General features: G+C 35.0%; 1 pseudogene; it reads left to right on the top strand.

Moving 5' to 3' along the window:
* The first annotated feature begins 1,848 nt into the window (after positions 1-1,848).
* LOC109700083 (olfactory receptor 8G50-like) overlaps positions 1,849-21,794 on the top strand; it is a 290,591-nt pseudogene continuing 270,645 nt past the window's right edge.

The raw sequence follows: 21,794 nt of genomic DNA, 5'->3' as shown, positions 1-21,794 counted from the left end.
ATTGTGTCTTCTTTGTGTGTATAATCCCTTAACAGTGAATATTTAGAAAGGCCTATATTTTTTCTAGCTTATAATAGGGAGAAACAAAAATTATAATAGCAAAATCATTGAGTAAATATAACATTTTTTTGTTTGTGGGAAAGTGAAATGCCACATTGTTTGAGAAATCTCAATAATCATATTTGCCATAAACACATAGATCTGTCATTACCTAAATGGGAAAGCCATCCAGAAGGATGGCAAAATAATAAGTTACATGGAATGTTTTGCCTGGTCAGCATGTTGTCAATATTATTGTATTGTGGTTTTAATTTTATATCACATTATTGTAATGTAGATGATATATTATGAAATTTACATTTTAAGTTCATTATTCAGAATTTTTAGGACATTGTAGAGTTATCCAACCAAGTTCAGTTGTAAAATATTTTCATCACCATCCCAAGTAAAGCCCCATTCTCATTAGCAGTTACATCCTTCCTACAGTGCCTGAAAGATACTAAAGTGTTTTTTGTCTTTCTGAATTCTCCTATTCTACACACTTCCTATAAATAGAATTATACAATGTATAGACTTTTACATTTGGTTTCCTTTACTTAGCATCCTTCAGGTTCATTTCAGATGTGTCATATCTCAGTTCTTCATTTCTGTTTATTGCACTATCATGCTCCATTTATGGTACACTACATCCATTAATCATTGGATGGACATTTGGGTGGCTTCCAAACTTTGTCTATTATAATCAATACTGCTTTAACTACTCATGAATAATTTTGTGCGTAATTGTATATTTTTAATTCTTGGGAGCATGTACCCAGCAGGTAAATTGCTCGGTCATATGGGAACTTTTGTTGTATATTTTGAAAATTGTCAAGCTATTCTTCTGAATAGTTTGTATCATTTTACAATCCTATCAGTAATGCATAAAGGTTCCATTCTTTCACATGTTGGCCAACACTTACAATCTGCTTTTTTTCATTACAACCTTCCTGATGGATTTGAAATATCATTTCACTATGGCTTATATTTGAATATCCTTAATAATTATTGATGATAAGCATATTTTCAGGTGCTTATTGGTCATTTGTGTATCTCAAATATAAAATGTTTTATAATTTTAAGAAAAATGTCTTACATTTTTGTTTAATTCTTCCTAAGTATTTTATTATGCCATTACAAATGGATTTTGTAATTAATTGTTGAGTTTGCTTGCTGATCTTGTGTTCAACTACCTTCCTGAACTTTTTAACTAGTTCTAATAGTTCTTGGTTACAGATTTCTTAGAACTTTCTACAAGCAAGATTATGTCACATGGAAGTAGAGATATTGCTTGATTTCCAATTTAATTTTCTTGGCCAGTTGCCCTGAGTAGAACCTCTAGTATAATATTGAATGAAATGCAGGGAGTGCATATTTTGTTTTGTTCATTAACAAATGAACAAAATGAGGGAATATCTGAATCCTTTCTTTCACTTGTAAGAGTTGCACTGGTTATAGTTTTGTAGATGCTATTATTTTAACTCTCTGTTAAACAGTTAGGAAGATTACAAATAGAACACAAAAAGTTCTTTGCAGACTCCACCAAAGTTGTCAGACTTTTTTTCCTGTTCAAGGAGTGGGTACTAATAACTACCCTTATAACATAGAACATAAATAAGGATAGTTCTGTCTCATTTATTTATGTGTCCCATAATTATTGGAATTCCAAGGTCTATGACTACAAGCATACATGAAGAGGTATCAGAGAACTTGAAGTTGCTGAAAAGATTAGAATTCTGTTTCACACATCAATGAGTGGTGAGACAATAAGTTTCTACTTCTCTTTCTACATAGAACTCCCCAAAGAAAATGGCAGAAGGAAATCATTACATAGTGACTGAGTTTATTCTCACCAGGCTAACAGATAAAGGAGATCTTCAGTTGCCCCTCTTCCTCCTCTTCCTAGGAATCTATGTGCTCACAGTGGTGGGGAACCAGAGCATGATAACCTTGATCCTGCTTAGTTCCCACCTGCACACCCCCATGTACTTTTTCCTTACCAGTCTGTCCTTCATTGACCTCTGCCATTCCACTGTCATTACCCCAAAAATGCTTGTTAGCTTTGTGAAGAAGAAAAACATCATCTCCTACCCTGAATGCATGGCTCAACTCTACTTCTTCCTTGTCTTTGTTATATCAGAATGCCACATGTTGACTGCAATGGCCTATGACCGCCATATACACTATACTGGAAGTGACTGACAATCCTAAACAGGATTCCATATATTATGCATATATATTTGTACAATATTCCACTTTGGTAACTATGCCAGCACATCTATTTTTCTCCAGAAATTTCTATTCATTTTTCTGTCTTCTAAAGAGGTAATGCTTTTTTTTCAAACCAAATTTATAGAATCTCAGATATAGAAGTAGTACATCTTCACTACTGCATTCATTTGGAGAAGTTAAAATTGGAAAAATGTTTTTCTGAAAAATGAAAATTATTTTTTCTATTTTTTTTCCATTCTGGAAAAAAAATATTTTCTGAAGGGTCAAGGAAGAGATTTCCAACCAATAAATTTCATTTCCTCTTCTTCACCCAACGAAGCACAAGATAACCTCTGTTAGTCTTCCTGGGAGGCAACCATCCCCATCAGTGAGTGTCACAGCTTTTGCTGACATCCACAGGTTACTCAGTTCCTATGCTTTCTCCTCCTGGTGTTAGGAGCACCCAGGTGGTTTTCCCATCTCTCCTTAGAATAGCTTTTCAGAGTTTTGAAGACCAGATATTCCTTTTAATTGTAGAGCAACTTCTAGATGATAAGTCACGGTTGTGTTCTTTATGATCCCTTGAAGCTTCAAAGACTGGGAATGTTGCATTAGGGAGACAAGCCTGGACATCTCCAAATAACACTGTTTTCTTCCTGTCCCTCTCTTAGGGCTCCTTATGCTTCTCTAACTCACCTTGAACATTTAAACCTAGGTATGTTGCATCTGTACAACCAATGCAGGCTAGCAACTGGAAAATAACCTGTCATGGGACTCCCTTCTATTAAGCAAACAGCCCATTCTAGATGCTTTTTTCTAACTACACCACCAGCACCACCCTGAGCCATCTCTAGAGCAATAAATCCTCTCTGTGTTGTAAATACCCTATTAGTTATAAATATCTTAGCAAGATATTGTTCAAAGGGACACCTCTGCATCGGGTTTGCCTGCTAAAAGGAAGATCTGCCCCGAATCTGACCTCTCAGGCAAAGTTCTCTACTTAAGACCTTATGAATATTGGTAGCACCTCATACATACAATTAAAGGCCTGCAAGTTCGCATAAGTACATGCATAGCATAAGTCATGTTATGTGAAAAGGCTGTGTTAATGAACTTGTCAGCCACCCTAGCCCCTCCCTAAGGACTGCCCAGACTTTTTCTGCCTTACAACTTATAAACTGGTCTTTAAACAAAGAGATCAATGCTTCTGTGCAAACTGGCAAGATCTCACCACTTTGTGTGTGTGTATGTGTGTGTGTGTGTGTGTGTGTGTGTGTGATACTTGTGCTTACTCTTTCTTCCCTTTTCAATAAACTTTTGCTGCTGTTTTGCAATTTGTTTTTTCCTTTTTTTCTTTTATTGCTGTGCTGTGGGTACATTGTGGCGTTTACAAAAGCTCTTAGAATATATCAAATGTATCATATTTGAATTCACCCCCTCCATCATTCTCCTTTATCCCTCCTCCCTCCATTCCTGGATAGTTTCAACAAGACTCATTTTTCCATTTACATACATGTGTATACAATATTTGTACCATATTTACCCTCCTACAGGCTCTCCCCACATTCTCCCCACCCCACTGGCACCAATCCCCTCAGACAATACCTGTTCTAAGAAGGAGGAGGAAGAAAGAAAGAAGAAGAAGAAGGAGGAGGAGGAGGAGGAGGAGGAGGAGGAAGAAGAAGAAGAAGAAGAAGAAGAAGAAGAAGAGGAGGAGGAGGAGGAGGAGGAGGAGGAGGAGGAAGAAGAAGAACAGCCCAAGACCTAGACTGAGAAGACACAACTGCTTCTGTTTTAAGGGTCCCTTTTTTTTTTTTTGCAGTACTGGGTCTTGAACTCGAGGTCTTAACCTTGAGCCGCTCCACCAGCCCTGTGCTTGTGAAGGGTTTTTCAAGATAGGGTCTTGCGAGCTCTTTGTCTCGGCAGGCTTTGAACCTGGATCCTCCTGATCGCTGCCTCCTGAGTAGCTAGGATTACAGGCATGAGTCATGAGTCAGGCATGGTTTATAAGGGTCTTTTAATGCTATTTTTAGCTAGTGTGGATTGAGGGATAATCCCTTTTGTGTTGGGTAGAAGACTGGAATGAGGCAAGGCAAAGAACAATAGCATCAATTAAAAAAAACAATGTTTATAGAAATATTATTCAGGAAAGATTCCAGGTTCCAAAGATGCCAAAATATTCATAATATTTCAATTTAGTTTTGTCTACCAAAAGGCATGTGGATTCAGGTGAATCACCTTAGATCTTATTATAGTTTTTCTCCTATGGCTATTTCTTATATTTAGGGTTTATTAAAATTACATAGGGTCCCAAATGGTCTAATTAATAGTTGATAATATATAATATTGATACTAATATATATGGAACATATCCAGTGAACTTAGATTAAGTTCTACATAATTAGATTAAACTTACATGAACCAAGCCTTGTATGCACATATGAATAATAAAAGAAAAATGAAAAAAAAAATAAAAAAATAAAAAACTTACATGAAGAATTTTCCACAAACAACCTTCTTACTGACACTAGCATTCCAATTCTGAACTTCAGCAGAGTCGGCATTTCATCCCCTTTCTCTCTCAATTTATTCCCCTGGGTTATCTCTGTGAGTGCATTTCTCTCCCACCAAATTTTAATGTACTTTGAGACCAGTTTTATTTTTATATTCCCCCACCACAGATATTTGAACGTTGTAGTTTCTAAATGAAAGCAAAGCAAAACATTTTTTGGCCTCTTTGAAAATTTTCTTGTTTCAAACCCCAGGAGTGTTTTGGTCTATTCAGGCTGCTATAACAAAAACTTTAGACTGTGTAAATTATAAAGAACAGGAATGTATCACACAGAGCACTTCATGTAGGAAATTCAAGATTAAGATGCCAAAAAATTGGGTTTCTGGTAAGGGCTTGCTCTGCTTCCTAGATTATGTCATCTTTCTGTATTTGCAAATGGTACAGGGAATAAATTATATTCCTCAGGCCACTTTTATAAGGTCACTAATCCCATTCATGAGGGCCTTCATAACCTTCCAAAGGTTCCACCTTTTCATACCATGACTTTGGGGTTAGGTTTGAGCATATGAATTTGGGGAGGGGGACAGACATTCAGATCATAACAAGGAGTGATGAAGGGTCCTTCAAAGCAATAGCAGTAAATAATTATTACATAAGGGAAAGCCCACAACTTGTTAAATGATGAAATGCTCTAATTAAAAAATAAAATAGTTATAAATTAATTTGGTTCACCCACCTGAGATAAAGAATAATTGGATCATTGGTTTACTGTAAACAATTCCTTGTAACAATCTGTGTGAAAATATTTCCCACATAGTTAACTGTCTTTGTGAATAGTAGTATTTTAAAGTGATGCTTCTGAATTTTAAATAATACAATAAAATAAGGTACTGATAAGAAAAATAGTATTGTTTCTAACACTTGTGGGTTGCAATAAATGCCTCTTTTGAATTTGAAAACATGTTGATCTTCAAATGAAACATTTAATGTTTCATTGAATGGTAGTGAACTAGACCTGAAATCACAATACTCTGCGCAAATATGATTTTGGGCTAAATCCAACACAATGTGATATAGCATGAAGCTATAAAAGCAAAATACTGTCACTGAATCCTAACTCCATTGGAATACATTACACTGTATTAAGCCATACTCTGGTTCTATTAAATGTAAACAAATAGTAATGAACTGAGATAAAGCAAGACAAAAAGAAAAAATACTTGTCCGAATTCAAAAGCAGAAAGAGAAAGAAATTGCTTAGAACACCTCAGGGATAAAGTAGCTTTTGCTAAAATTCCTTAAACCCACATTATTATTTTTCCTCATCATTTCTCGTGTTCAGGAAGATTCCACTCATCATAGTCATCTCTAATGCCTCCTGGACATGAATATGCCTCTAAAAATAAATGTCAAATTCTGCAAAACTCACACAGGAAATTTTTTTCCCACTGCTACCATATCCACCCACTTTTAGCCTGCATATACACAGCTGGACAGAACTGGTAAAAAATAGAATTTCACTGCCTCACTTCAAATTTATGACAAGTAAGTCAGTTTCTTACTGTCATCCATAAGGTCACTACAGTTCTCAAATTATACAGGCCACACACTTGCAGATAGATGTTTCATACTTTCACCTCTCTCTTGTCATCCTTATTCTCCACTCATGGTCATACTTTCTACTTCAAAAAGAAAAAATATGCAATCAGAAAGTAATCTCCTGAAGTTCCAGCACCATATATGCTCACTCACGAGTTTCAGTGTCCACATACTTTGCCTATCCCCTGTCACTATTAATAAACTCTCCCAACTCTTAGCTATAGCTAAGAGTTCCTTCCTTCCACCTTTCCATGTGTTCTTATCTATGTGAGAATACCTCCTGAGTAGTTCCGTCCTAATTCTCCATGACATCAGTGTTTCCTTTTCTATTAGATTATTCCATCAGCACACAAGTGTCTTCTTATTTCTCCTTAGAAAAGTGTCTTCTTTTCTTGCTCATATCCTCCTATAGCTACTCTGTACTTTTCTCCTCCCACTTCATGAAAATTCCTTAGAAGACTCAGCTGTGTTTGCTGTTAAAATTTTCCCCTCCAATTCTCTTTTGAACTTACTCCAATCAAGCTTTTGCACATCACACCACTCAACGTGCTCAGAGTTGAGTTCCCATATTCTTTATAGTCTCATCCTCTCAGTCACATATGCTATTCTTAAATTTTCCCATCTTATTCTTTCAGTTGCTCAAACCATGAAAATAATCATTTATTCTTCTATATTTTGTTTGACACCACAGACCATCCATCAATAATTTTTGTCAATACCTTGTAAGTGTATTTTCATAATAATCTATTCTTACATCTGTATTCATACTAGCTTGGTTCAAGCCATTATGATATCATGAGTCCCTGAAATGCCCTTCTCCCTGATCTTTTCCCCCCTATTAATTTATATTCTTCACACAGTAGACAGAACATGTCACTCCTTTGCTCAAAATCATGTGATATTTTTCCAAGTCACTCAGAGTAAAAAGAAAGGTCCTTACTATCTTAGTATGGCCTTTAACATTCTACACAATCTACCTCCTCTACTCCACATTTATATCTCTAACTTCTACAGTCCTGCAACCTGTTCCTCTCTATTCCAACCACCATATCCTTCTCACCATTTCTCCAACACCATAGCCGTGCAGCCATCTCAGAGCTCTCTCACGGATTAATCCTCTTTCCAAAATGCTTGCCACAGCTTGCTTCTCATGTCCACAGACATCTTACTCAGCAAAGCCTTCCCTAATGACTTCATGTGAAGTTCCACCCTGCCACTTCACATCTCATCCTCTGCCTCTGTTTGTTTTCTGCTTAATAGACATCCATACCAATCATAGTCTATGAACTGTTTGTCATGATATTTGTTGGTGCAAATGTAATCTTACTTTTTGGAATTCAAGTGTGTTTGTAAACCGACTTTCCATGGAAAAGACATCCTTGATTTGTACCATTTGTTGAATCTCATGGTGTAGATAGTCTAACCAATTTGAGGTCATCTACATGATGCCACTAGACACAGAAATGAGAATTCATGCTCACAATCAGCTCAAAATCAGTTTTTATTTCAGTCCTAGGGTTTGAACTCAGGACTCTATGACTTGAGCCATGCCCCCAGTCCTTTTTGGCTTTAGGTTTTGCCAGGTAGGGGCTAACATTTTTTTATCAGGACTGGTCTCAGACTGTGATCCTTCTACCTATGCCATCATGTCCAACATACTGACATATACCACCACTCCTGGCTTATTGTTGAGAAGGGGGCTCACTAAGTTTTGCCTTGGACCCTAAAAAAGACACTCACAATATCTGCCTCCTGAGTAGCTAGAATTACAGGCATGAGCCATCATACCCAGTCCCACAATTAGTTCTTGAGAGCTGGTGGGAGCTAACTTCACCATACCATCTCTCTTACCAGCATGTAATCACTATAAGGGAAAATACTTTAGTGTTTTTTCACAATTCTATTTTCAGTGTTTAGAAAATAATAGAAACCTAGTAATATTTGTTGATTAAATGAATGAAAAAGCTAGGAGAATTCAGATAAAAATCGTTATCTTCCAAATGTGAGGAAGCAAAAAAATCCAACACAGAAAATAGCACAACTTGGATGACAGAATTACAGAGGATTTTGGACATTTGGAATCCAACAGAGAGAAGATGGCATGAAGAGATATTTCCAGTGGTGGATACAGTTAAGAGCATGGTGAGTAAATGGTGAAAAGACATGCAACTTGATATAACTGGACAGAAGACTATACATGGAATAGAATATAATTTCAGCCAGCTGTCATGTTTTACACTGACTTCCACAGTTCTGAGGGCAACAACTCATACATTTACTCAGAATTTGAAGCTGAATGGAACAACCTGCTGTGATGAATTTGCATGTATGATAAAGCAGTGCCTAAACTATCTTTTATCCACAATTTTTTCACATTTTTCATCATCTTACATACATTTTGAGTGAAAGTGTCTTCCAAGAAAGTGGCAAAATCTAGAAGAAATTATATGTGTGATAATTTTTTTTAAATATGGTAATGTTGTTTCTATAAAGATTTATGAGATTTCTCAATTACAACATAACATACCTGAAAAATCAAGGAAAAATTTTGTGAAATTGATTGGCGGCAACATATAGTGTGGAAAGCCATGTAGTGCTATGTTGCTACAGAAAATGTCTTGGACAATTTTGCAGATATGTGGAAATAGAGGGAAAAACAGAGGGAGAGGGAAAAAGAGAGACAGAGAGAGAAAGAAAGAGAGGCAGAGAGAAGATGTGGTGAAGCCACTGAGTTTTAAGACAAGGATGGTTCAAGAAATTTCCAAGTCATGTAAGACTGCATGAATTGAAAACACTTGAATAAAGAGACTTCTACTCATAATGGTATAGAGGAGCTGCAGCAGTTTCTAAGACAATATCCAAGACCCAAAGGCAAAGCTGATTATAGTACACAGAAATAGTCAATCTTCTTGCAATTTGGCTTTTAAAAAATGAATGAACATATTAATTTCAGAAGATGACTACTAATGTGACAGGATTTGTTACTGGAAGGGATGGAATTAAACTGAATTGTATTAAAAAAATTCCAAGGTCAACCTTCAGGTTAGAAGAGGTCATTCTCTTCTTCTACAAACCACACACATTACATGCAATTTCAGCAATGAGGAAAATAATAGACTGTCTCTAAGCACCTTGCTGAGAAGGAGGCTGAGATTAGATTACAAGGGTCCTTGAATACATATAGGTTTGAACTTTATTTTTTTAGATGTGAAAGAGGTCTAAAATATCCACCTAAGAAAGTGTGAGGGCAAATTCTGTGCTATTGGGATGTTTTGTCAGGCAGCAATGAAGAAGTGAAAAAAGAACAAGACTGAATGCTAGTGTTTTAGTGTAAGACAAAGGCAATCAAATCTTGAGCTAGTAAACTAGTGATAAGCATGGAGGAAATAATCAAATTTAAAAGCCATTATTTTGTATCTATACAATTTGGAAAATGATTGAATTTGGAAGTCAAAAATCATATAGAATTTTGAAGCCATGATAACCTTCATTGAAAGCCCAGGAGGACAGGTAGGCTTGTATTTGATAAATATTCATTCAACCTATACTATGTACTAGGTATGGAGCTAAACTCCATGGATTAAGAATGAACAAGACCTACTCTCTTCTTTGAAGTAGCTTGTAGTTTATTGTGAAATGAATTAAATAAGATGAAAAATTGAATTTCAGAATGAATTTAGCTGTCAGAAGGGCCCCTAGGAATACATGGTCAACACACATTTGAAATGTGAAACTCAAACCATTTTAAGATCCACTTCCCTGTTGATATTTTTTATTTTAGTAAAACATAAAGTTCCCCCTTCATATTTGCAGCTGTGTAATGAGAGCACCACTAGTATGGAGCTTAAGGAATCAAACATTCTGATTCTTTCTGTTATGTAAAATGTCTTGTTAGAGAAAAAATTAAAATGAAATAGTTTCAACATAATTCATTATAATAAAACTGTTCTGGATACCATGTGATCATAAATTTAATTATAGAAGATCCAACTTCAAAAAAACTTTTCAAATGAAGGAAGAAAAATTGTGTATGTGACCAGAAAAAAATGAAGAGCTTACAATTTTTATCATAGTACCCTGAATTCTGCTCTGTAAAATTAATGGTACCTATCTATGTTTATCTAACTAATTCTAGTCAGACTTTACAGGGGAAACAAACTGGAAAAACCAATCTGACCATTTTCATAGGAAAATGGCTGTCATAGACGTCAGACTCTTCAACAGCCTAGAGCAAAAGGACCAAGGTCAATTTTCACTGTGGTCTCAGTACCACATTTCTACCACTTTAAATACATTTGTGACTTCAATCTACCATTATATATGGCAATTGTAAATATCTAAATCTATGTTCAACTTGTGTATAGTCACAAATGTCTGTTTGTAACTTTGAGTAAAATCGTTTTTCTTTCTTTTTTTTCTTGGCAGTACTGGGGCTTGAACTCAGGGCTTCACGCTTGTTATTCAGGCACTCTTATCACATCCAGCTGTTTTTGAGATAGGAGTCCACTTTTTCCAGGGCCGGCCTAGACTGTGATATTCCTATATGATGCTTCCTGCTCTATTTGGATGACAGGCACAAGCTACCACATTTTCTGGGGAGATGGGGATCTCATGAACTTTTTCACCTGGGCTGGTCTAGACTGTGATCCTCCTGATCTCACATAGCTGGGATGGCAGGTGTGTGCTGTCGCACCTTACTATCTTGTTTCTTGAAGCATTGCCTTCAATGGGGAGGGGGAGGGAGAATTAAAATAGTTAAATGGTCTTATATTAAAACGAGGAAAAATTACTCTGTCAGAGCACTAAGGGATTTTTTTTCTGTCTCATCATATATTTTATTGAAGCTCCAAACTATTTCAAACTTAAGAAAAAATAAAAGATTGAGGCAAAAACTTACTATCATAAATTATATAAAGTCCTTACTAACATCAATCACATTTTATTCATGATAAATGCACAAAAGAATCAAGAACGGTGAGCATGCAACCTCAGAAATCCACTGTGATTTTAAATACATTGAGTGACTGGAGAAAGAAAGAAGAAGATAGAGGAATGGAGGGATGGAGAAAAAGAAAGTGGATGTATTTTATGTGTTATGCTAAATCAAAGTCTGGCTGATTTAAACTTTATGTATGAAATGAAGGAAATTTAAACATAGAGAATACATAGGCAAATAATACTAACACATAATATTGTTTGAAATCTTATGATAAATACTGTGCCAAATAATTTAAATGTTCTTTTCATTCCTTACAAGTATTCAAAAGCACATTAATGAAATAATTAATCATGACTTAGTGAGGGATTTCATGAGAAATAGAAGGATTTAAAATTAGGAACTGTTTTAGCACTATGCATTGTCTTATTAAATCTCAGGAAAGATCATATATTACTTTGGAATTTGGTGAAACAGTGTATAATGAAACAAGAATAATAGAATACATGTATTTCAGTGCCATATCCAACATTATGCTTAATGGAAAACTCAACAGGAAATTTTACTAAATTCAGGAATGAGATGAGGGTGACCTTTGTCACCACTGTTGTTTAGTACTGATTAAACCTGAAAACATCTACTAAGTAACATGAGTAACAGTGATTTCCTCATTTGCTGTTCTGGATGAGGTATGCATCGGTACAGATGAGAGTAGAGAGTACATTTTATTGTTCAGAGATAATTTCTATTTTTCCCTGGGATAAAATTATGCTTTCCTACCCTATTAATATCAGGCTCCATCATATGTTCTGCTTTGACCAGTAAATTGCTATAAGAAGTAACATGTTTCATGTTGAGGGCAGAAGCACCAATGAATGATTTGTTTAAAGGCTATGTTTCAAAACAGTAGGAAAAGGCATTATTTTAAATACTTGATGATGAAATGACAAGATAGCTTTGCAGAAAATAATAACATTAAATTCATTCCTCACACCAACCACCAGGAAAAATTGCCAACCCATCAAAAGCATGAATATAAATGTCTAAGTAATATAAATACCTAAATTGTCAAGAATTGAGCTGGAGGGACCTGTGCTGCCAGATGTCTCAGTGGTCAGTTAAGATGACAAATAAACATGAAAGTAAACCTTTACTTACTGAGATATTGCAAGCAACAGGCTAAAAAGGAAACAGCTCTAGCTTCCCTAATACTTTAGTTTTCCCAAGGTGAGAACATCGGATGTATCATTGCAGATTGGGGAATCCTCGCCACCCAGGGACCTCCAAACAAAAGGCTCTTGGCTTTGTATGGACCTGGGCCCCACAGGAGAGAGAGGAGAAAGTACTGGAAGAGGAAAGGTACTGAATATTGAGTCAAGGTAGAGAAAAGTGTCCTTATGGCCACCTAATAAATGATATTGGTGAGGGAAATTATCTGCAAAAGGATTTAGCTGAGTGTGCTCCCACCATAGCCACTCACCAAGGAGGCTTCCGAATGGTGGTGCTCCAGCCAGAAATACAAATGTTGACATGCTTAAGAACAATGGAGTGGGGAGGACTGCTGAGCCCTTTACTGCAGCTCCCTCCAACTGTATATCAGTAGTGGAATTGAGTGTTTTCTTAACTAAGTTGATTATTCTGTACAAGATAATCTATAGTTGCAGTTATATGAACAATTAAAGACTAAGTATACAAGCCTGAGTGCCTTGTCAGTAGTATATAAGGAGGCTATTATCTTCTTAAGGATAACTAAGGATGAAGTCTTGCACCTAATACTCAGATTAAGGGCTAAAACAGATGCATGTTAGGGCAAGGTCCATATGGAATGGATACATCTGCATTGAAGCTTCTGAAATTCTGTAATCCTCATATTCCTCTAGACTTACTATACCTGCTGAAGTGACCCATGGCTCTTTAAAGAAAAATAGCAAATTTACCATTCCTAAAGAAGATGCAGAGACTTATTCTGCATGAGACAGTCCCTTTACATATGTTCTGGCTAGAAACATGCTGTATTTGATAAGAGAGAAAAAGAATTATATGTTCAGAGAGCTGCAGAACCCACCACCAGGGGATGGCAGGAACAGTGTATATGTGACCCAGACCTTAAGGGAGGTTTATTAAGGGTAACAGAAGAGAAAGTTGGGTAGGAAGAAATGATCAAAGCAATCTTTTCCAGGATATAGAATGCAAATCCTTATCAAAGACCTCAGAAGACAGAGCTAAATTTCTAAGCTTTTAGAAGCCTAGAAACTGTCACAGACCAACTTAAGTAGAAATGCCAAAGTTACTCAGCAGATGGAAAAGTAGGTATGTAAAAGCTAACAAGAGTGGGTGTGCTAGAATGTTATAGAATGAATAAAACACGTAAGAATAGAAAACTCACAGCATTTATCCAAATTATAAGGAATGTGCTGCTGAGAGAAGTCCCATTGTTTTAAAGTTCAGTGTGGTTCTCCTCTTGGTTAGGGATAATCATAGAAGATGACACTGCAGAATCATAGCAATGATTATGATAAAATCTCAAGACAACAGAGTTCAAGCAACAACAATAGAGAGAAACCAAATGTATGTAATTATTATTAATTATTGTTAAGGTCAGTGGGATGTTTAGAGAAGACTGATCAGGAGAGACTTATAGAAAAAGTTAATAGTTCATAGCTTCCTTATAGACAAAGAAGATGCGCAGCCAACAAAAATATTACTCAAGCTTTAAAATGAAAATGTTTCAAAGACAATCTCAAGTTTGAGTATGGTAGCCCTCATAAAACATTATGACCTCCTCTTTGTGTTTGAACTCAGACTCATTGACTATGGGAGAATTGGGTACCATAAGTATGCATAAATGGTCACTCATCACCTAGTCATTTCCTGAAGGAACCTATAGTCATAGACTTTGGTATTTGTATATTGGGAAATGTAGATGCTAAAATATTTTAAAGACTACTTAGATTTTTATGCCCACCTTTCATGTCAAAAGATGACATAAGCAGAGGTTTCACAGAATAGCATAAACAGATTGTGTCAATTTCCATCATTTGTCATTATGAAAATACAATTAAAATAAAAATAATTACCACCATGCCACACTCTGTTAGAATGATTCAAATAAAAAATATCGACAATATCATATGGTGACAAGTATGGAGAGAAACTGCAATATGCAGTTATATGGCTGCTCTAGAAAACAATTTGGCCTCTTCTTAAAGAACTAAGCATATAACTGCCATATTATTCATGAACTGCATTCTCAGGTGTTCGTCCCAAATAAATGACAAGTTATGTTCACACAGAAGTTTTACATAGATATTTATATTGGCTTTATTCATAATAGTCAAATATCTGCAAACGGCTTTTCAGCTTAGTTAAGTAAATTGTAGTATATCCACTCCATGGAGTATTGCTCAACAACAAAAAGAAATAAACTAGTTATACATGCAACAGCCTTGATATACCTCCAGGGAATTATGTTGAGTAAAAAAAGAGACACTTACCAAAGGTTGTATACTCTATGTTTCCACTTATGTAGCATAACTGAAGTGACAAAATTATATAGATGAAGAATAGATTCGTAGTTGCCAAGGGCTAAGGGGGAAATAAGGGTGGGAGGAAAAAGGATGTAGCTGCAAAAGAGCAACATGAGGGATCCTGTGTCAACAGAAATATTCTGTACTTTGACTAAATCTAAATCAATATCCTGGTTGTTATATTTTTCTTTATTTTTTTCAAAAAGTTACTATTGAGGGAACTGGGGTAAATCGTGCAGAAGATCTAGCTGCATTGATTTTTATAACTGTATGTTAAACTGTAAGTATCTCAAAATAAAAAGTTTCTTTAGAAAAACATCTCAATCTGTGATGCAAACCTCCCTGCAGATGCCCTGATATTGAGGCACATTGATGGTAGATGGCATGAGGTAGAGCTTATGACCACTCCCACCAGAAAAGTCACATCTCAGATCATGAGGGTCTTGCTGCAAGCATGTTTCATGTGACACACAGAATATGGGCCTTCTGAAATACACACGCATACCATGTATTAGTAGGGCCCAGTGGAAACATGGCTCCTGATCAGGAGACATCAAGAGACTATGTAGCCAACTTTGATGTATTTATACTCAGCAATCTTTTAAAAATAGAATTAACACAAAAATGTATAAAAGAATCTCAAAACTTTCTGCTGAGTCAGACAGAAAAGACACATAAGAGTGCCTTTCAAAATTGCATTTTATATGAATTTTTACTGCTGAAAAATAAAATTATCCTGTTACAAATGATGTCAGTAGTTGTTTTGAGTTGAGGAAGGAGCAGTCTGTCAGGAAGTGTCAGGAAGGTGATTCCCTCCTTGGATGATAGGCATAGGTTATGTCTTGCTGTGATATAGTTACATGGGTTTTTATGTTTGTCCAGACTCATTAAGTTGGACAGATAATATGTGAGCATTGTAATATAAGCAATAAAATTGTTTAAAAACAAAAAGTAAAAAAAACAACTTGAATAAGCTCCCAAAAGATAGGAATGTGGGCACTGCCCCCAACCTCTGGAGTTTAACCCTCTTCACTTCACCTGGTTGCAGGTGAAAAGGCATACAGTGTCCTTGAGGAAGGATGCTGTCAGATCCAATGAGTCAGTTTCCCCTGGAACTGTCCACTGCTTTGACGAGCTGAGAAGTCACAGCTGGGATAGGCAATATGCTGCAATGGCACCAGACGTGTCTCCTGCATTATCAATGGATGCTAATGTGTTCTAAAAAATTTGACTGTGAATGAGTAAACTGTTAAACCTTGAACAAATCTTAAGTATAATTGGCAGTTTCAGAAAGGAAGGAAAGGAGGAAAGAAGGGAAGGAAGAGAAGGCAAAAAAGCAAATGCTTTATCAAACTTGTGATGGAATTTGAATGTCCCTTGACAGTTACATATTACTGTTGAGTTTTCAGATATTGTTAGGGATTGAATTGAATCACCTCAAATGTTTTATGTTGAATTCCTAACCCACCCTACATTAGAGTGTGATCGTTGTGAATACAATCTGCATAGATATAACAGGGAAGATGAAGTCATAGTCAACCCCTAAACTAATACAACTGGAAGATGTGTACATGGAAGTCATGTGAAGAGAGGTAGGCAGACAAGGGTAAAATGGTGTTAGGCAAACATAGCAAAAGTGGTCATCTATAAGCTAGGTAACAAACTTGGTACACAACTGTAGATAAAATTGAAAAAAATTAAAAAGGATTCCTTTAAACGCTGTATTTTGTGCAAAAATTTTCCTGGAATGTCCATTCATACTTCCATGGAACCAAAATTTTCACTCCATATAAATTCTTCCAAAGTGTATAAGAGATATGCCTACTAATTATCTACTCATGATAATTATGATTTTGATTATATATTATTCAGATGACATTGAAGATCCCTAGGTCAAAAGATAATTCATCATTTTCTACCTACATTTAAGGAAATAAGAACAAATATTGACAAAATACTTATATTCTAAATCTTCAGATACATTAATTCACATAATCCTCAAATCAATCTCTGAGATGCATACTATGATTATTTTACTGGTGGGAAAACTGAGGTACAGATACATATGTAACATACACAAAAATCACACATGTGAGAAGTGATAATGGGATAAGATGAAAACATGGACACTGCAGCTCTTGAGGCTATAGCCAAGCAGAGCAACAGTTGGTCTGCAACAAGTGCCTAAATGTCCAGAGGCAGATTATACCAAATGATGTGATATTTAAGCTTTCCTGTTTAACTTTATGTTTACAAGAGGAACACATAATTTCGTTTGCTTTGTAATTAGTTCTAATACTCTTTGCTTTTTGATATTGAAACAATTATTGCTAATTGTACTAACTATATTTGCATTAATTTCTCATTAGGTTGTATACTTTGTGCTATTTTGCTTTTATCTTTGTGTTCAGTGATTTGCAATGTGCACTATACATTTTTCTGTTGTATGTCATAATACTTTTAAAAGAATGAAGCATTTAAAACTTTCTCTGTGCATACTTTATATCCTTTAATAAAGTTCTTGATGACATAATCTTTTAGTTTCAAATATAATAAGGAAATATAACTTGTAACTTCCATCTTATGTAAAACAAGAAATGTAATGTGCTTCTATTAGCCCACCCATCACCTGCAGATCTTCCCTAATGGTGTATAGACTATTATTGTTTATTTCTATAATCAAATATCTTCTTTTTTCAACAACATTTATTACTCTATTAAATTATGTTAACATTTGTACAGAAATTAATTGGCTCCCTCATATCAAAACTCACCACAAATGTATTTATTCAGAATTTCTCATTTTAATTTGTTAATTTTAATTAATTTTGGCCTTTTAGATTCTGTGTTTGAGCAATTTTCAGTGGTTGTATATTAGTGGCATGATTTATAAACCCTTGCATATTAGAAAACAAAAAGAATTCAGTTGTTACTAGCTCCCCAGGCATGTCACAGAAAAAAGAAAGGAAAACTTTCCATATTTGGTGTAGAAAATGTTTAATTTCATTTTGGGGGGATACTGACATAGCGTCTCACTATGTAGCCCTGGCTAGTCTCAAATGCATGATCCTCTTGCCTCAGCCTCTCAAATGCTGTGATTGCAATGTCCAACATTCCTACTTCTAAAACTTTAATTTTAAAACAAGTCTGGATTTTCTATAGATTTCTTGAGGGTTCTCTGAGAAACCTACATATTTGGGTGTCTAGAATAAATAAAATCCTTTCTTTATCCTTAACATTATAAAAAGTTTATCAAGATATCCATGTTATTAAATATTTTTATTAAATTGCTTATTTCAGCTCTGGATATTTTACAATAACTTTTATGTTTCTTAGAGAAAAATTATTTCTTAGTATCCTAGTATAGTTACCCCTTCTCAAAAAATGAAGGATTTTTCCATAAATCACACTTTGTTTGCACTTGTTCTCTATGTTCAAGTAGCCATTGTTTGTTTGTATGAATATCATTCTTTGTGTTCATCTTTGGAAAGGATTTCTTGACCCTATGTGATAGTTCTAGTTAACTTATTATAATAGGGCATTAGTTTCCACAGGGGTCTCTCATTGCCTATATAATTGCTGATAGAAGCCTCCAGATATTCTTAAAAGAGAAGACAAATTACACACAACGTTTTTGGAATACTTTTAACAGGCCTGACCACAGTGAGTTCTCTATCTTCTAGGATGAGAATTTATTTCTGGTTTTCTCAGACTTTCCTTCCTTAAAACTGTTTTTCTCCTGAGGCAGTATTTGGTAATCTTATACCTCCCAAGCATTTCTCATAGTACTCTCTTTGCCCATGTTGATATGGCATTGCAAATTTCTATGCACCACTTTTTGCTAGACATTCTAGTCTTTTGTTTTATTGGAAACTACATTTTCTGACTGATGGCTATAAGTACACAGAGGATAGTACAAACTAAGAAGGCGATGTCCCTAGCTACGACTAAAAACAAATTACATTTAAGGATATGGATAGCTTTTCAAATTTTGATTGACTAAATCCCTGGCTATCTTTACTAGGCATGGGTTGTGATTATGAAATGTGGCCCAGCTCAACCTTCTTCCTCTTAGGTATTGCTCACATTTGAGAAATTTTGCAAAGGCTGCAATTATTTCTCAGTCGAGCAAGTTTCAATGTAGTCACTGGAAACAACTCTCAAATGCTAAGAATTGTTTTTTTCCCTTCTTTTTAACTATTTTTTGACCTAATAACTTTTCACCTTCCTTCACCCAAAGGATGGTTCATGTGATATTTAAAGTGACTGTTTTTATTTTGAGAGTTAGTAGCATCTACATTGATAATGACTTTGAACAGTTAGGGGTTTAGTTACTAATCTATGAAGTGATTGTATTACTTTTCATACCATTTAAACATCCCAGTTTTTAATTGTTTTAAATAATTGGAGAAGCTGATAGCTACAGGAGAAGTCCAGCAGTCAGAAAAGGCAAGGATTGTCTCTAAAAAGAAACATCTCTTCAATAGGATATTTTACTTTCATACAGTAAAATAAAATTTCAGATTTCACACACAATCTGAAAAAATAATTACATTTTAAAAGATCACAAAATTTATTATTTAAAAGCTCACAAAATTTGAATTATTTTAACAATTTGATCATGAAAAGATTATAAAAGTCTGGGCAAAAAGACTCATACATATACTCCTGTGTACTAGGGAGGCAGAGATAAAAAGGATTGATGTTCAAGGCTAGCCCAGGCAAACAGTTAGTGAAATTCCATCTCAGCCAATAAAACCATGGGTGTGGTGGTGAACCCCAGTCATCCCAGCTACACAAGAAGTATAAATAGGACTTATGTCAAGGAAAGCCCAGGCATAAAAGTGAGAGCCTACTAGAAAAATAACTGAAGCAAAAAGGGCTGTGGCATAGTTCAAGTTATAGAGTACATCAGTGTATCACAAGTGCAATGCCCTGGGTTCAAACCCCAAAACCACACAAAAAAAAAAAAATCATGAAAGTTCAACTTCAAAACCATAATGAAATGAAGAGTTCTGAATTTTTTCTGAGATTTGATTGATTGTGTTAGGTATCTGTCTGCCCATCAGAGTAATCCTTTAATATGAGTGTGATCACCAATGTATTGGACACTATGAATTGTAACACATTTACGTGCATGAAATAAAAGTTCATTTCTGCAGCTTAAGCTTATAAAAGCAACCTATTTCTTAACAAGACCTGTCAAGGTAGGGAATCCAGGTCCTTTCTATTTTTCCACTCGATCATTTCTACAGACAATATTTTGTCTTCATGCCTGCATATCATGGTGGTGGCTGGATACCTTCTCCTTAACCTGGGCTGTAGTATGGAGAAAGAGAAAGGAACAAAATAAGTGTTTATATTAGAGAAACAAACATTCTCAGAAGTCCCTACTGGGTTCATACCTACACACTGTCTCTTTAAAGTTACATAGCTACATCCATTGGTATGGGAGCCTGAGAAAATGAGTATTTTATCTGGGAACATTGCCATTATGAACAAAAATGAGTTCTATCCATAAAGAGGAAGTGGAGAATAGATTTTGTCTAAGAAATTAGGACTGTCTAAAGATTCGTTTAACTCACAATGCTACAGATTCATAATCTCTATTTTGAAGTAGACTGAATTTTCAGGGGAATACAGACTCTCAATGTTCATTTTTACTATAGTTGAGAGTTTTATTTTTTAATGGATGTCCATTATAACAAACTCCTTACATACTTTACTCCTTGCATCACACATGTGAGTATGAGGTCATTTTGGGTTATTGATAACTTTTATATACTAGAATATCGTTTTTAACACATTTGACTTAAAACGATGGCATTCAGGCCCATATGTGACCAATACTAGTCTTCTTTCTACAATATTTTTAATTTCAGTTATAGGACCAAAATGCAGAACCTTAGCGATTTTCTCAACTACATCAGTTTCAAATAATATTTCCTTAGTAGCCACCTACTGATAGTAGAATACCAAATTACTGAGTTAACCATGGAACATTAATTCCAGAAATCCTTATGTTTTGCATACCTCTGTTTGTCTTAATATCTAAAATTCAAGCTTTGATAGATTACCTTTAAGATCTATTGTCTCAAGAAATAATTTTGTACATTTATAAAACTAATGTATTTTATTAATCATATTCTGTCTGACACTAAAATTTAAGTCTTAGGTTCTCCTTATTTCTTAAAATATTTAATGCTGAATATATGGACAAATTTTTAATAACACAGGTGGTGGGAATGGAGGAGAGAATAAACATGGAATATCCACTCTAATGATCTGTCTAAATGGTTCTTAGATGTGAGCACAGCACATTTTTCTGAATGCAGATGTAATACTAACTCATACCTAATGTAATTCAGTATTACAGATTTACATCTAGTTTCAAATCCCCTATGAATTCAATTAGAATTAATTCTACCTCATCTTACATACTTTACTGAATACATTTTCAAATCCAATCTTGCTCATATTGAAATGAGATGATTTGTGTTTTAAAAACATTTATATGCAAGGATGACAGGATGTCAAATATATCACATGATATTTTGCAGTTTAAGGTAAAATAAGATTTCATACAATTCTAAAAGAAAACAAGTAGAATCTCACATATCAAAACTAACTTTACCCTTATATTCTTGCAGCTAAAACATTTAGGAAGAAAGAGTATGTGGAAATGCAACTGAGAGAATAATCAAATAGAAATTTTTTAAAAGCAAAAGACAGCATGCTTCATATATTACATCACATAGCAAATATTTAATGAATAGTTTTAGACATGTGATTAAATGGTTATAGATATGTGATATTAGGATGAATCAGCATTATCAAAATAAGCTCTCTATTTTCTCTCATAATTCCTCTTGAAATCTGCTATGCAGTGTAATTTTTTTCCTCCCCTAGGTAGAAATTTGTTTGGCCTCCATAGCTGTCTTAAATAATAAGAAAATCCTCCTGGTTCTTT

Source organism: Castor canadensis, chromosome 2 (genome assembly GCF_047511655.1).
Source record: "Castor canadensis chromosome 2, mCasCan1.hap1v2, whole genome shotgun sequence".
Classification (NCBI taxonomy): Eukaryota; Metazoa; Chordata; class Mammalia; order Rodentia; family Castoridae; genus Castor; species Castor canadensis.
This window is presented reverse-complemented; position numbering and strand designations above follow the sequence as displayed.